Consider the following 16,647-nt stretch of genomic DNA (forward strand, 5'->3'; position numbering starts at 1 on the left):
TAGTAATTGCTTATATTTTTCAGATGACCAAACTAAGACTCAGTGAGATAAAGTGAAAAGTCAACTACATTCAAAAAAACATGATGGAAATAAAAGATTTATCCTCTGCCTTGATTCAGTTGGAGGGAAATTACTTAAATAAAGATATTAAAAATAAATCCAAGCCTGTGTATGCTAGGGGCCAAACTACTGTTCAGGTGAGATGAGGCAAGGGATATTTTTTCAATAGTTTTAATAAAAAGTAGAATAGATTTATACAATGCACAGGCGCTATATCTCATTTGCTAATAAAATATGAAAAAAATAAAATTAGTTGGGAAATAAATTAATCTACTCATAGTATCTAATACCCAAAACACTTTGATGAACAGTATCAATGATTTAAGGGTTTTTCAGCCAGAAACAAGTAAGATGTGTCACTTTCTTGGCTTCCTTCCAACAATTTCATTCCATACCCTAAAAAACCACAAGGTTTTCCCATTCTTTTATAGAATGTGTCTTTGACACAGTAATTCCTTGAGTGTACATTTCCTGTCCTGACTAAGGTGTTTATAGATTGTGGGGGAAAACAATGTCTTAAATTCTTCACATCTTAAACAAGAGTTGTTTGTAACAAATCCCAGGCAAAAGGCCTCTTGGCTTCAGTCCCTAATTCCATATTACTCAGACCAGAAACAAAGCCACTTGGCACTTAGTCCCACCTTTGAATGAAAATTAGATTGTAGCACGTAAATGGTACCAAAAGTACAGAGGATGTTATACCTATATCACTGAACATAATAATTTAAAACATTTTGTCATCACAAAAGTAATGCTTATTGTGAAATATTCAAACAATACAGTGGTAAAAAGAATAAAAAGTTACAGTTCCACGCCACACAGTTCCTTTCCCCTTAGGAATTCCTGTTAAGAGTTTAAGGTGAATCATTTCACATCTTACCTACTTCTGTACACTTAGAAACATACAGTATATTCTTTCTAAAAACCTAAATGGTATAGCATTTATATTAGTCTGTGATTTAGATTTTCACTTAACAACATACTTTAGAGCTCATTTTAATGTAGATCAACTTTATTCTTGCTAAGAGTTGCATAATATTCTTGACTTACCATAATTTATTTGACTATTCTTCTGTTGGTGGACATGTAGGTTATTTTCAGCATTCTGGTATTGCAAACAAAGAAGCATCCTTGTACACAATTTTGAGCACTATCTGCTGGAATTTCTGCAGGACATATCCAAATAAAACCCATTGGGCCACTGGATACCTGCATTTAAATTTATATTAGCATTGCATAGCAATTTATGATTACCTTTTTTTAAATCTTTCTTTTAACTCACAAAATTTGATCATACACAATTCAAGATGGAAGAGATCATGCAGTATTGGGAGACGCCTTTGGCATCTGGGGTATGTCTGAGTCCATTCAGGTTGTTATAACAAAGATACCATAGAATGTGTGACTTAAACAATGAACAATAATTTCTTATAATTCTGGAGGCTGGAAAGTCCAGATCAAGGCACAGGTAGACTCAGTGTCTAACGAAGGCCTGCTTCCTGGCTCATAGACAGCTGTCCTCTGGCTATGCCCTCCTATGGCAGAGGGGTGAGGGTTTTTCTGGGGTCCCTTTAAAAGAGCACTAATCCCATTCATAAAGGCTATAGCCTTATGATCTAGTCACCCTCAAAGGACCCCTAATACCATCACCTTGAGGATTAGGTTTCAACATATGAATTTTGGAGGACACAAAACTCCAGTCTATAGCAGGATGGGATAAGTCTCACTGAGTAGGACTGTCCTACAGACTGCAGGACACTTAAAGCAAGTCACACCCTGTATGAGTTAATTATTGCTACATAATAAATTACTCCAAACTTAGCAACTGAAAACAATAATCATTTATTATCTCACAGTTTCTGTAGGTTAGGAATCTGGTTTGCAGGATTTAGTTCATCACCACATTGACCTCTCAATGGGGTTGCTTATGATAAGGCTTTCCACAAAGCAAACAGAGGAAGAGAAAGACACAGAGAGAGACAAAAAACAAAGGAAGCTGCATTGCCTTTTCTAACCTTATCTCAGAAGTGGTAGACTTTCACTTCTATTGAATTCTATTGGACACACAGACCAACTTTGCTACAATAAGGGAAGGACTGCAAAGGAGTGTGAACACCAGGAAAGGAATCATCAGTGGTCATCTTGGAAGCTGGCTACCATATACCTACAACCACGGTGACAGCAGAAATATCCCACACATACACCCAACCATTCTTCCTTCCTGAGTTAAAAATATCATCTCATTTCCAGGTGAGGAAACTGAAGCAAGAGAGAGACAGTGACTTGCTTATGTTCTACATTTGTTACCGGCAGCACTCCTGCACCACGCAGCCTCTCAATAAATGCATTTGTGGATAATCTTTGGAAGTCATTTGTGTTCATTAAAGACAAAAGAAATTATGATAATCACATATTTAGGTTAACATTTTTTTCCTGTGTCCAGAAATTTCAGTATTTTTTATACTGGATAAAGTAAGTTTATAATTTAAAGTTCTTCTCCAACTTTCTCAGATATGGTTAGGATCCAATCTGCTGCAACAGTCTGTTTTTCAAACATTCATGAAATAACTTTTTTGTACGCCAAAGAACTCTGATCTTGCAAAGAGCTCTTCAACTTGGGGTGAGAGGATTGGGAGGACATGAATAATGGTCATAAGGCTACTGATACTGCTATTGATGGGCCCAAAGCTTTAGAGCCATTATCTCATTTAATTTTCACCACAATCCAGTAGACGTGAGTAATATTAGTCCTTATTTGTCAGGTGAGGAACCTGTGATCAAAAATATCTAGTAACTGCTAAGTCACAGAGCATGGACTGAAGCCAACTTTGCTTGAACTTAACCTCTGCCCTTATATGATTAGGGTTGAATTCTTCATTCTTGTTACCACACAAGCATGTGGGGTTCTGCTGCCCACCACCAATATACTCCAGAGGCAGAACTTTGGTGAAAAAGGAAAGGGGTTGTTTATTTAAAGGCTACATAATTTCAGAATAATAATGGGCTTCTGCCTCAAAGCTTATTTCCCTTAAAACACATAAAGGCAAATAAGCCCACCATCCCTTGCCAGCTCAGTTCAAGAATGCTGCTGGAATCCCTTTTCCCATTTCAAAAATATACCATCTTTTGAGAAATACAGTTGGCTTAGCTGTCATTCCCAGTCACAGTTTGGCTCCACATGTCTTTTGAAGTCTGTGGTATTGGCATTCTTCTCCCACCATGCTGCCCTTTTCCGCCCACCACTTCTTGCCTTGTGGAGGGATGTGGGGCTTGTCAGACCATGTGGTCTCAAAGGCCCGCCAGCCTGGAAATGGTCTGACCCCCGTTATGCTGGAAATCAAGGTTCCTAAACTGAGGCATGTTCTCATGCCTCTTGGTCCAGGTGTTCTATGACCCGAGCTGGCGAGCTGGACTTGCTAGTGCCGACAATCTTTGACTGATCAGGCCTCAGGGTTTCAAGACACTCTGTGACTTAAAAGAAATCTTGCTGAGTACTCCATCTTCCCTGATGTTGACAAGGAAACCAAACAAAGCCAAGCACAGGTAGTGCTTAACCCTGCGTGCTTTCTGTTAATGTTTAAGGAACAGTGTTGCTGTTCCCATAGTCTTAAAAGAATAGATGACTGAATTCCTGTTATTTTCTGTTTTTGAATCTATAGATGATATATAGTCTTGCTTGTCAGGAAGCATTCTTTATAGTTTATATATTAACCTCCTTTTGTTGTAATCCCAAGTAAGTAATTGTATATTGTAACCAATATTGGAATGTGCCTGTGAGCTCATTCCTTACCCTCCCTATTGATTTCTATACTTGTAAAACTCAATAAAAGGAGAGGTCTTTGCGCCGCTCACTGCTGACCTGCCAGAGCGTACGGCAGCCCTCCAACCAACTCATTCTCCTTGCTGGAATTACTTCCGCGCCCTTGATCACATTTAATACAACACCCCCATCCCATAACCAGGCTCCCAGGGGAAGGAAAGAGCCAGAGCTGCCAGGTCTCTCCACTTTTAAAGTCTGGCCCACAATCCTATGCAAGAAGTGTACAAATTCCCAGCGAACTGGGACGAATGGCTACCATGCACATCTGCCCACATGACGTCTTTGTGTGGGGTGGGGCACTGCCATGTTCACTAGCCAGGGCGATACACGCTGGCGCTGCACTCATTCTTTAGTGCTGCCTGAGGGTGTGGAAAGGCTGCCAGGTGGTTTTAGTTGCGATTTCAATCTGCACTTCCTGACCCCTTCTGGCGGGGTCCCTGCGGAGAGTGCATTCTGTCACACCGCCTTCGGTTTTCTCCCCACTCCCCAGTGATCTGGGAAAACATGTCTGTTACATTCTTACAACAAGAAACAGTAGTACTTAGTTCTTTAAGAAAGGCTAAGAGGTGGCAAGATGGCGGAGTAGGAATAATTTATCTCACACCAACTCCCAGAGCCAAGCTTAAAATAAAAATAAAAAGGGGAACATCCTCCCAATATAAACAACTCAAGGCTCCCTGAAGAGGAGATACTTAACCAAGATTGGGCAAAAATCGCCTCAAGACCAGTAGAATGGGCAGGGACATAAAATGGGCAGCGCTGTTTTCATGGGCCAAGGTTGCCACACAGCTGTGGGAGCTTCCCCAGGAGACAAGTGAACCTGGCCCTCATACCAGGCTCCCAAGCACAGAGCGCCAGTGCTGAAATCACGCACTCACGCAGTATCCACAGGTTTTTTTGCCCACCAGAAAGAAACGGAGCCTAATGGAAACAAAGGCACCTTTTTTCTTTTTCTTTTTTTCCTTTCTTTCGTTCTAGGGGGCCAACACACAGGTTTTGCATTCATATCCACTCACCTTGGGCTCCTAGAAAGGGAGGGCAGCACAATCTGGAGTCACACGAGGAGAGGCTGCAGTGGGAGGCTAGGTATAATACCATACCACAATTGCCATTGCCATTTTTCTTGAGAAGAGGAAGCCCCTCCCAGGGGGAAAACAATGGCCCCACTCTCTGGAATCCTGCTTGCCCCATCCTACATCATTTAAAATGTATTTTTTTTCTTTTTTCCTACTTCCCCTTATCTGCATCTTATCCCTTGCTGATGAGACAGCAACACAGGCGGACTCAGGAATGTTAGATATTGGCTTTATGGCGTGGCCCCTCCATACACTTTCCTGGGAACCAGACTGGCGCTTCCTTTTCATGGGAGAGCCTAGGAACACCCTCCAGGTTTCCGCAGGCCCAAACTCTGAGCCCTGGAGGCGCCACCCACTACCCTACTAGGGGCTTTGCCCTGCTGAGTTCAGGGAAATACCCTGAGACAGACTCACACATGTAGTGAGGGGACTGGGGAGCACACCCACCATCTTCCCTGAAGTCTGAATAGCACCTTCCGCAGGAGATCCAGGGGCCCCATCTTCCCGAGTCCACCAGAAGTCCTCTCGGAAACAGAGGGGTCAGCAGCTAGACTTAGACTAACAGCAGGACTGCAGGAAGAAGCAGGTGGAGGCAGGTCCTCCAGTGCCTTTCAGTTGTTAGCTGACCCACCCTTGGGCCCTGTGCTGATTAAAAGCCAACTTACAGAGCTGTAAGGCCCATCCTTGACACAGCCAAGCCCAGAGGAATCAGCCACAAACTGTGGATTGCTTGTAGCTTGGAATAGGCTGCCTAGAGCTAGAAGTGGATAGAATCTGACATTGGCTTTTACCAGCTTCAGAAAACATCAGCGTTGTATCCAGAGGAAAAACCCATCAGGCAAGCACTAAACTCTGCTGAGATGAATTCCACTTCCTTCTTTTTCGTTATTTTTGCTATTTTTCCTTTACATAGCTTTCTATCGTCTTTTCTTTTTCTTTAATTTTTTCTTATTTTTCTTTCAAATCACATATTTTACTCTTCCCTTTCTTATTCCATTTTGCCTTCTTCCTTCCTTATTACTTTTTAAATTTTATTTTTCCCTTTTTTGTTCTTTTGTGGTGATTCCCTGTTCCTGTTCCTTACTCTTATGGTTTCCCCTCCATCTTCTTATAATGATTTTTCTTTCCTTTGGTCTTATATTCTTGTTTTTCTTATAATATTCTATTTTTCTTTCCACTTTTATTAGTCTTTGCCTTTTTACTGTTGATTTTGCTGTGGTTGTTGGGTTTTGTATTTTGTTTTGTTTTGTTTGTTTGTTTTTTGCTTCTGTGGGTTTTGTTTTCTGTGTTGTTTTGCTTTGTTGTGTCGGCACCAATACAACAGCATATAAGACGTGTTTGGGGTTGAGCCTCTCAGTCAGCCAGCTAGAAGAGAGAACCTACCAATAAATGAGCGAACAACAATCAAGACCCAACTATAACAGGAGAGTTCACATAAACCACACAAGGGGCATTCTAAGAGCATCAAGCTCAGGAGATCAAGGAGACTTCACCACTGAGTCCCACAGACTCTTACCACATAAGGCTACCCCATGAAGACAGGGAGTCAAACCATATATCTAATACATAGAAACAAACAAAAAGAGTCAGATAAAATGGGGAGACAAAGAAATAACCCCCACATGAAAGAAAAGGAGAAATCCCCAGAAAAAGAGCTAATTGAAATTGAGGGAAGCAATTTATTAGACATAGACAAAGTAATGCTTATAAGGATGCTTAAGGAACTTGGTGAGAACTACAAGGAACTCAGGGGGAACTACAGCAACATGAAAAAGAACCTAGAAACCATGAATAAAACCACTTGAAAATGAAGACTGCAATATCTAAAATGAGAATACACTAGAAGGAATTAAAAGCAGGCTAAATGAAGCAGAAGATCAAATCAGCAATTTGGAAGACAAGGTAGAAAGAAAAAAAAATTAAAGCAACAAAAAGAAAAAAGAGTTAAAAATATTGAGGATGGTTTAAGGGAACTTTGGGACAACATGAAATGTAAGAATATCAACATCATAGGGACATCAGAAGGAGAAGAACATGAGCAAAGGATAGAAAACCCATTTGAAGAAATAATGACAGAAAACTTCCCTAACCTGGTGAAGGAAAAAGTTACACAAGTTCAGAAAGCAAGAGGGTCCCAAACAAGATGAACCCAAAGAGACCCACACCAAGATACATCATAATTAAAATGGCAAATTAAAAGACAAAGAGAAAGCCTTAAAGGCAACAAGAGAGAAGCAGTCAGTTATCTACAAGGGCGCTCCAAAAACACTTTCAGCTGCTTTCTCAACAGAAACACTTCAGACAAGATGGGATTGTCATGAAGTATTCAAAGTAATGAGAAGCAAGGATCTGCAACCAAGACTACTCTATCCAGAAAGGCTATCATTTAAAATTGAAGGTGAAATAAAGAGCTTCAAGACAAAAAAAAAAAAAAAAAAGAAGAAGAAGAAGAAAAAAAAAAGGCTAAAGAAATTTGTTAACACTAAACCATCATTGCAAGAGATGTTAAAGGGAATGCTTTAAGAAGAAGAAGTAATAGAGAGAGAAACATAGGTATAAAGGAATAAAATGACAATGAACAAGTACCTATTAATAATAATCTTAAAGGTAAATCAATTAAATGCTCCAATCAAAAGACACAGGGTAGCTGAATGCATAAGAAAACATAACCCATATATATGCTGTCTACAAAAGATTTACACAGACAGAAAGTGAAAGGATGAAATAAAATATTCCATGCAAATAGAGATGAAAACAAAACTGGGGTAGTAGTAGCTATATCTGACAAATATTGGGTTGACCAAAATTTTCATTTGTTTTCTTCTGTAAGATGGCTCCAGTAGCACTTAGTTATATTTAATTTTATTCATACAATTTTGTTAGATTATACCGTGTCATATCAGCATTTTTAAAAAAACAACATCAAAATTGGTGAATTTTTGTGTAGCCATTTTAATATTGAAGACTGAAGAAAATATGCAAAATTTTGGCATATTATGCTTTATTATTTCAAGAAAGGTAAAAACACAACTGAAATGCAAAAAAAAGATTTGTACAGGATATGGAAAAGGTGCTGTGACTGATCAAATGAGTCACAAGTGCTTTGTGAAGTTTCATGCTAGAGATTTCTCACTGGATGATGCTCCAAGGTTGGGTATACCAGTTGAAGTTGATAGCAATAAAATTGAGACATTAATTGAGAACAATCAACATTACACCATGCAGGAGGTAGGTGACATACTCAAAATAACCAAATCAATAAAGTTATTGATAAAAATGAAAATTGTTCTTTTATTTTACAGAAAAAAAATCATATGGACTTATTGGTCAGCCCAACAGACTTCAAAACAAAGACCATAAAAAGAGACAAACAAGGTCACTACATAATACTAAAGAGACACTCCAACAAGAGGATATAACCCTTATAAACACATATGTGCCCAATATAGAAACACCTAGATATAGAAAGAAAATCTTGGTGGACTTTAAGGAAGAGATCAACAGTAATACAGTCACTGTAGGGGATTTTAATACCTCACTGTCACCATGGGATAGATCTTCCAGACAAAAAACCAACAAGGAAAAAGCAGCCTTAAATGACACACTAGATCAAATGTATTTAACTGATATTTTCAAAATATTTTATCCCAGAGCAACAGAATATACATTCTTCTGAAGTGCACATGAATCATTCTCAATGGTAGACCACGTGGTAGGACACAAAATAAGTCTAAACAAATTCAAGAAAATTAAAATCATACCAAGCATTTTCTCAAATCACAATGGCATGAAACTAGAAATCGACCTCAGTAAAAACAATAACAAACAAAATACCTCAAATTCATTTAAATACATGCAGACTAAATAGCATGTTATTAAATAACGAATGAGTCATCAGTGGGATCAAATAAGAAATCAAAGGTACCTGTAAACAAATGAAAATGAACACACAACAACCCAAAACCTATGGGACACAGCGAAAGCAGACCTGAGAGGGAAGTTCATAGCATTACAGGCCTACCTCAAGAGGATATAGAAAGATCTCAAATAAACCTATGGGACACAGCGAAAGCAGACCTGAGAGGGAAGTTCATAGCATTACAGGCCTACCTCAAGAGGATAGAAAGATCTCAAATAAACCTATGGGACACAGCGAAAGCAGACCTGAGAGGGAAGTTCATAGCATTACAGGCCTACCTCAAGAGGATAGAAAGATCTCAAATAAACAATCTAACCCTACACTTAAGAGAACTAGAAAACACCAAACGAAGCCCAAAGGGAGTAAAAGGAAGGAAATAATCAAGATCAGAGGGGAAATAAATTACATAGAGACTAAAAAATCAACTCAAAAGATCAATGAATGTAGGAGCTTATTCTTTGAAAAGATAAACAAAATTGATGAACCTTTAACCAGACTCACCAAGAAAAAAAAAGGGAGGACCCAAATTAATAAAGTAGTAAATTAAAGAGGAGAAATAACAATGGATACCACAGAAATACAAAGGACTGTAAAAAAATACTATGAACAACTTTATATGCCAATAAATTGGACAACCTGGGCAAAATAGACACATTTCTAGAATCATACAATCTCCCAAGACTAAATTAAGAAGACGCAGGAAACTTCAACAGACTGATATCAACTAATGAAATTGAAGGAGTAATAAAAAAACTCCCAGCAAACAAAAGTCCTGGACCAGATGTCTTCACAGGGAAATTTTACCAAACATTCAAAGATGAACTAACACCCATCCTTCTCAAACTATTCCAAAAAATTCAAAAGTAAAGAAGATTTACAAACTTTTTTATGAGGTCAGTATTATCCTAATTCCAAAACCAGGTAAAGACACAAGAAAGAAAGAAAATTACAGGTCAATATCTCTGATGAACATAGATACTAAAATCCTCAACAAAATATAGTAAACCAGAATATATTAAAAAGATCATACACTATGATCAAATGGGATTTATTCCAGGGATGCAAGGACAATGCAATATTCACAAATCAATAAATGTGATAATTCACATAAAGAAATTGAAAGACAAAAACCACATGATCTTATCGATAGATGCAGCACCCATTTATGATAAAAACACTCAGCAAAGTGAGAATAGAGGGAGCATACCTCAACATAATAAAAGGCATATGCAAAATCCTACTGCCAACAAAATACTCAATGGGCAAACACTAAAAGTGTTTCCCTTAAGATCAGGAACAAGAGAAGGGCGTTTGCTTTCCCCAGTCTTACTCAACATGGTACTGGAAGTCCAACCCACAGCAATCAGACAAGAACAAATAAAAGGCATCCAAATTGGAAAGGAAGAAGTAAAACTGTCATTATTTGCAGACAATATTATATTGTACACAGAAAACCTTATAGGCTTCACCAAAAAAACTAATTGACCTAACAAATGAATTTGGCAAAGCAGTGAGATACAAAGTCAATACTCAGAAATTGGTGGCATTTTTATACACCAACAATGAAATATCAGAAAGACATCCTGGGGGTGGGGGTGAGAATCCCATTTATTATAGCTACAAGAAAAATAAAGTACCTGAGAATAATTTTAATCAAGGAGGTAAAAGGCTTGTACTCAGAATATTATAGAATGCTGAAGAAAAAAATTGACGAAGATACAAATAAGTGGAAGCACATACTGTGTTCATGAATTGGAAGAATTAACATCATTAAAATCTCCATACTACCCAACCAATCTATAGATTCAATACAATTCGTATTAAAATACTAATGGCATATTTCACAGATCTAGAACAAATATTACCAAAATTTATAGGGAACCGAAAATGACCCTGAAAAGCCTCAGCAATCTTGAAAAAGAAGAACAAAGTTGCAAGGATCACAATACATGTTATCAAACCATACTACAAGGCCACAGTAATCAAAACAGTCTGGTACTGGCATAAGAACAGACACATAGCTCAATGGAACAGAAGAGAGCCCAGGATTAAACCCATATCTTTATGGTCAATTAATATTTGACAAAGGAGACAAGAGCATACAATGGAGTAAAAATAGCCTCTTCAACAAATGGTGTTGGGAGAATCGGGCTGGTACATGCAAAAAAATAAAAATAGACCACCAACTTCCACTATACACCAGGATAAACTCAAAATGAATAAAAGATATAAATATAAGTCACAATACCATAACAGTCCTAGAGGAAAACATAGGCAGTAAAATTTCAGATATCTCACATAGCAATATTTTTGCCAATATATCTCCTAAGGCAAGGGAAATAAAGGAAAAATAAACAACTGGGACTGCAACAAATTAAAAAGCTTCTGCACAGCTAAAGAAACCATTGGCAAAATGAAAAGGGAACCCACTGTATGGGAGAACATACTTGCTAATGGTACATCAGATAAGGGTTTAACCTCCAAAATATATAAAGAACTCATATGACTCAACACCAGGAAGACAAATAAACCAATTAAAAAATGGGCAAAGAATTTAAATAGACATATCTCCAAAGAGGACATACAGATGGCCCACAGACATATAAAAAATGCTTAACATCACTAGCCATCAGAGATATGCAAATTAAAACCATATTGAGATATTACCTCACACCTGTCAGAATGGCTGTCATCAATAAATCAACAAACAAGTGCTGGTGAGGATGTGGAGAAAAGGGAACCCTAGTGCACTGTTGATGGGAATGAAGACTGGTGTGGTCACTGTGAAAAATAGTATGTATGGAATTTCCTCAGAAAATTTAAAAAGGAGCTGCCTTTTGACCTAGTGATTCCACTGCTGAGAATATATCCCAGAATCCCAAAACACCAATTCAAAAGAACTTATGCACTTCTATATTCTTGGCAGCATAAGTTACAATAGCCATGTGCTGGAAACAGCCTAAGTGACCACCAGTAGATGAGTGGATAAAAGAGCTGTGGTATGTTTACACAATGGAATACTTATATCGGCAGCCGTCCGTCTCGAGAGACGATGGTGTAGCTTCTTAAGAGTCTATCTGCACCGCCGAGAATGGCTGTGCAGTCCGACTCGGGAGTGACACGGTATCTGTCTCCTCCCGTGTTGAATCGACATCTTGCGATGACGCTGGAGTGTCCTCTCCAGTGAAGCTGAAGCTACAGAGCCTGGGCAGGGTGATATGGAGGGTCTGCTGTTGCCCATGCAGCAGACCCCCCCTCTCTTCGCAGCTGAAGGGTCCAAGGGAAAGATGGAGTCAATACAGCTTGGCTTCAGGTGCGCCGCAGGAGTTGCCGGTGTTGACTACAACGTCAAACCGCCTTAGGGACTCCGGCTCCGGATTTTCTGTCGGGGTTTACTCCCTTAGCCTTTCCCCTGAAGAGGTATGCCGCAAGGCAGCGGAGGTTTTTTGGAATCAGAGTTTTCCTTCTCTGATGTGCCCTGACTGGAAGATCGAACCAGCGACACTTAGCTCGCAGGCCGACGCTCAATCCACTGAGCCAAACCAGCCAGGACAACATTATAATTATATTTCACATAAAATCAAAGGGTTCTGTATCTCTGCTTAGGTCGCATTCCGGCCTTTCTCCTCCAACCCCGAGGAAGAAAAAACCTGCTTCTGACCTTCAGGAGCTGGACAGGCAACATCAGATAGGCTTTGGCGCCGCCAGGGGCTGCCCTGGCATTCAGAGGTAGGGTTCTCTTGTTGAACCAAAATGACTCCACAGAACACCATCAGATGAGCCCCTCTATAATTATGACAGGTCAAGACCAAAACAGGACCACACCTACCCATGTCTGAACACAGAACACGGTCTGAAATAGCAAAATGACCAAGTAGCCCCCGTTCCTGGCTAATGTGACCGCTGCTCCTTTCTCAATGACTGCTTTAGCCTCTCTTTGCCCCTCTCCCTTTCTAGATAAAAATGATTAAGGTGCCTAATCACAGAATTATCCTTGCTTCTGACATCAACCAATCCACAGCACAGCCCCACTTGCTCAAACTCTCCCCAGATTACCTAACACAAGCCCAATCTGAAAGTCCTTTCTAGCATCTTCTTACTGACCTGCCCACGGTTCCCATGGTGTGCCATCTCTCTGGTTGTAACGAGCTAAGTGACCCAACTTTTTTGACTAGATTGTCAAAATGGAATACTATGCAGCAGTAAAAAAGAAGGAATTCTTAGTTTTTGTGACAGCATGCATGGAACTGGAGACTATTATGCTTAATGAAATAAGCCAGGCAATGAAAGACAAATACCGTATGATCTCACTTATAACTGGAATCTAAGGGAAAAAATAAACTAACAAGCAAAATAGAACCAGAGGCACAGAAACAAGGAACAGTCTGAGAGCTGTAAGAGGAGAGGGGGAGGCTGGGACTGGCTGAAAGAAGGTAAAAAGACTAGACAAAGAACATACATGCATTATCCATGAACGTGCATAACAGTGTAGGGATTGACTAGGGGAAAGGGAGCACAGGGGGAAAATTTGGAACAACTATAATAGCATAATCAACTTAAAAAGTAAATAAAAAATAATAAATAGGCTAAGAGGAGAAGCTCTGAAGAAGACCAAAAGGATTATAATTCTTAAAGATGAAAGAGCTAATCATTTTAATCCCCAGTAATGGACTGTGTACCCAAGACTTTCCCTAAATTGATAATGAAACTTACAAATGATATGATTATGACTAACACTGGGTTTTTGGACAGTCGGAGACAAGCATGTTATCTTGACACAAATACAGTGAGACATCACACTGCATGTCAGATTTTTAGAACTGGCAATAGTCTGGATACATAAAATCTGAGTAGCCTGAAATACCGATTCTCACCCTTTTGTTGGTCTGTTTTGACACAGCCATCCCTATGTTTACAGCCAACAGACCTCTCAGCCTTACTTACCTAATCTGCAAGCTTTTTGAGTTCCACATTTATTCCAGTCCTACTAAATATCTGAAACTGATAATAACCACTATTACTGTACATCAAGTGTGTAGCAGATACAGTTTTAGGCATTTTAGCTACCTAGCCTCATTTAATCATTGTAACACTTCTCAACAGATAAGAAATCAAAGTGATTAATTTAAATAACTTCCCAATGTCAAAGCTAGTGAGCATGTCAATCAAATTAAGAGCTGTCTGACTCCCAGACCTATGCTCCTGTACCACATCACACTCTTCCCTAAGGGTTCTGATGTGGAAAGTTTGGTACATACATTCCTTCAAGAGTATTGATACCTTATTTTGAGCAATGGTGAATTAGTATACCTTTCCTCTATTCCCGTCCCTCCACCATCCAATTTTAGTTGGTTTTATGTTTTTGTCCTCTTCTTTATACCTTTAAGAACATGAATGCCATATGAAGCCATGCTATAGAGATGAGGGTCTTGCAGTAATTTGGAGAAAAATTGTGGGAGAATTTAATCATCAAAATACACGTGGTGGTATAAGCACACAAAACTCTAAAGAACAATTCTAACATTCAGCTATATATTCACATTGTGATTGATGTGGAGTAAGAATTCCATGATGAGGACACCCACCAGATCAGAGTAAACAATCAATGAATAAACTTTATTAAATGGTATTTTTAAAAAGACTTTTGCCATCATATTTGGTATCCACTATTTGACTTTCTTTTTTAAATAATGAATAGGGGATATAAAATAAACTTTGCTAAAAGGAAAAATCTCTACAGAGACCATGACAGTTATCCAAATGGTGGGCAGTATGCTCAAAATCAAAATAACCAAACCAACAAGTAAAATCTCAACCATAGAAATAGAAGTTGTAATTATTTTAACAAAACAATACCATCTGTCATATTGAACATCAGTTTCTATTTTATGAGTTTTAGATTTTGCTAGTACTTAATATGCATTGATTTTATCATTGTATAAGAGCTATACACATAGGTATATATCTGGGTTTAAATATTTAAATGTACGTATTATCAAAAATCTTTCTTTTATGAGAAAAACCCAAACCAACCTGGTTGTGTTCATCCCTCACATCCTGGCTCTAATCAGTGTCTTGGCCCAATACTTTATAACCATCTCTTCACACAAAATATAGGTGTTACCCATGATTCTGTCCTCAGTCCTTTTCCTTTCTCTGCACTTTGATTTCGGAGAACTCATCCATTCATGCAATTGTGAAGTGACTCTCTAACCTCTGCATCACCTTCCACCATCTGTTCAAACCCGCATTTCTGCCTGTTTGATACACATTTCTGCCTCCAGTGTGATGTAACAAACACTGATAGACTGTCTCCCTGTCTGTATCTGTCTCTCTTCTGTCTCTTTGTCTCTCTCTTTTTTTGAGTAAGATATTTTAACTATAGTAAGTTAAGGGCCACTGTCTCTTTCCTCTTGGATTTTCTCTCCATCACATTTTCCTTTGCACAGATACCACTGGAATGGCTGTGGCATGTTGGACTTCAGCTAAGGGGAAGCAGAGTTAGGGTTGCACCTTACTGGGTTTGGCAGAACATATACATGAGGTTCAATCACCTGAGTGTATGGTAATTACTAGCCACCTTGGTGTTGGAATAGCTGCCAGGAATATCCCTATTATCCATTAGGCTGATTCACCCAGAAGATATTTTGTGATATGATGTGCACACGTCCTACTGCACCCAGCCCTGAAAGGATGCAGGTCCTGGAGGAAAAGCAAGTTCGAAATACACAATTGGTTCTCACTGAAGCCCAACAGAAAAGAAGTCCTCTCACTAACTCAGCAAGATCATTTTAAATACACTGCTTTCTACCACCACCTCTTTCTTGACAGGAATTGTGTAAAGGAGGATGATTATAAATTCTCTGTTTATAGGACACATATTGTAATAGAACTAAAAACAGCTCATATATGAAAAAAAAAGCTATCAATATGTCCAGAATAAAAATCTATAAAATAAACTATAAGATAAATTTATGAAATGAGAATATTTTATTTTATATATTATTTGAGATATTGCATAAGTAAAGTAGATATACAGGTATTTCCACCAATTTTCATATAAGATCCAAAGAAGTTGTCTAAGCTTGAACTTGCACCAACTTCCCTGCTTTCTCATAGCACAGAAGGGACTTCAGCCCCTGGCCAACTGGTCTACCAATATCAGTCTCAGTTCTTCCGGTTAGGTCACACTGGATACAGGTGCTGATCTTACATTGTCACCTGTCAGCACTGCTCTGCTCACCCTGACTAATTATGTGCTCGCACAGACCCAGGAGATGTGCAAATGATGTTGAAGTGTCAGGTGCAAGTGTGGCTGCTTGAAGCGTACTAACAATCCATGAGAGAGGTTTTCTGCCCTTGATGTACTACTGTGTTCCTTCCCAACATGTGGCTTTAGCTAGAAAAAGTTTTCCCCCTAACATTTTATTTCTTTTAAATATCTCTCCTACAGAAAAGTGAAAGAATAACATTGATACAAAGACAGCTATCTACTCATCACCCAGACTCAAACACTGTTACCATTATGCCTATTTGCCCTCTCCCTCTCTCCCCTTCTTCCCCAGGCCCACTACTCACTTTCCCTCTCTATCTTTCTCTCCCTCACTTCCCTCCCCCCCCCATCTCCCTCTCCCTTTTATTTGAAACTAAGTTGTGGATACCAGGGAATTTCACCCTAAAATCTTCTGCAGGTGTCTTATACGAACAAAGACATTCTACTACACAACCATAACCCAAACCATAACTAATACCATCATCATACCCAAGAAGTT

At 38.9% G+C, this 16,647-nt stretch overlaps 1 long non-coding RNA gene across 4 annotated transcripts in view; it reads right to left on the reverse strand.

The window, feature by feature from the left end:
* LOC150019565 (uncharacterized) overlaps positions 1–16,647 on the reverse strand; it is a 38,659-nt gene that overhangs the window by 6,962 nt on the left and 15,050 nt on the right. For 3 of the 4 annotated variants that reach the window (XR_016509058.1, XR_016509061.1, XR_016509059.1), the window contains one exon: positions 1,111–1,269. The exons of the other annotated variant lie outside the window; for it this stretch is intronic. This is a non-coding gene — a long non-coding RNA (uncharacterized LOC150019565). The remainder of the gene's footprint in view (positions 1–1,110; positions 1,270–16,647) is intronic. 4 annotated transcript variants of the gene reach the window in all.

This window comes from Furipterus horrens, unplaced genomic scaffold (assembly GCF_987537825.1).
Source record: "Furipterus horrens unplaced genomic scaffold, mFurHor1.1.pri manual_scaffold_2, whole genome shotgun sequence".
NCBI classification, from domain to species: domain Eukaryota; kingdom Metazoa; phylum Chordata; class Mammalia; order Chiroptera; family Furipteridae; genus Furipterus; species Furipterus horrens.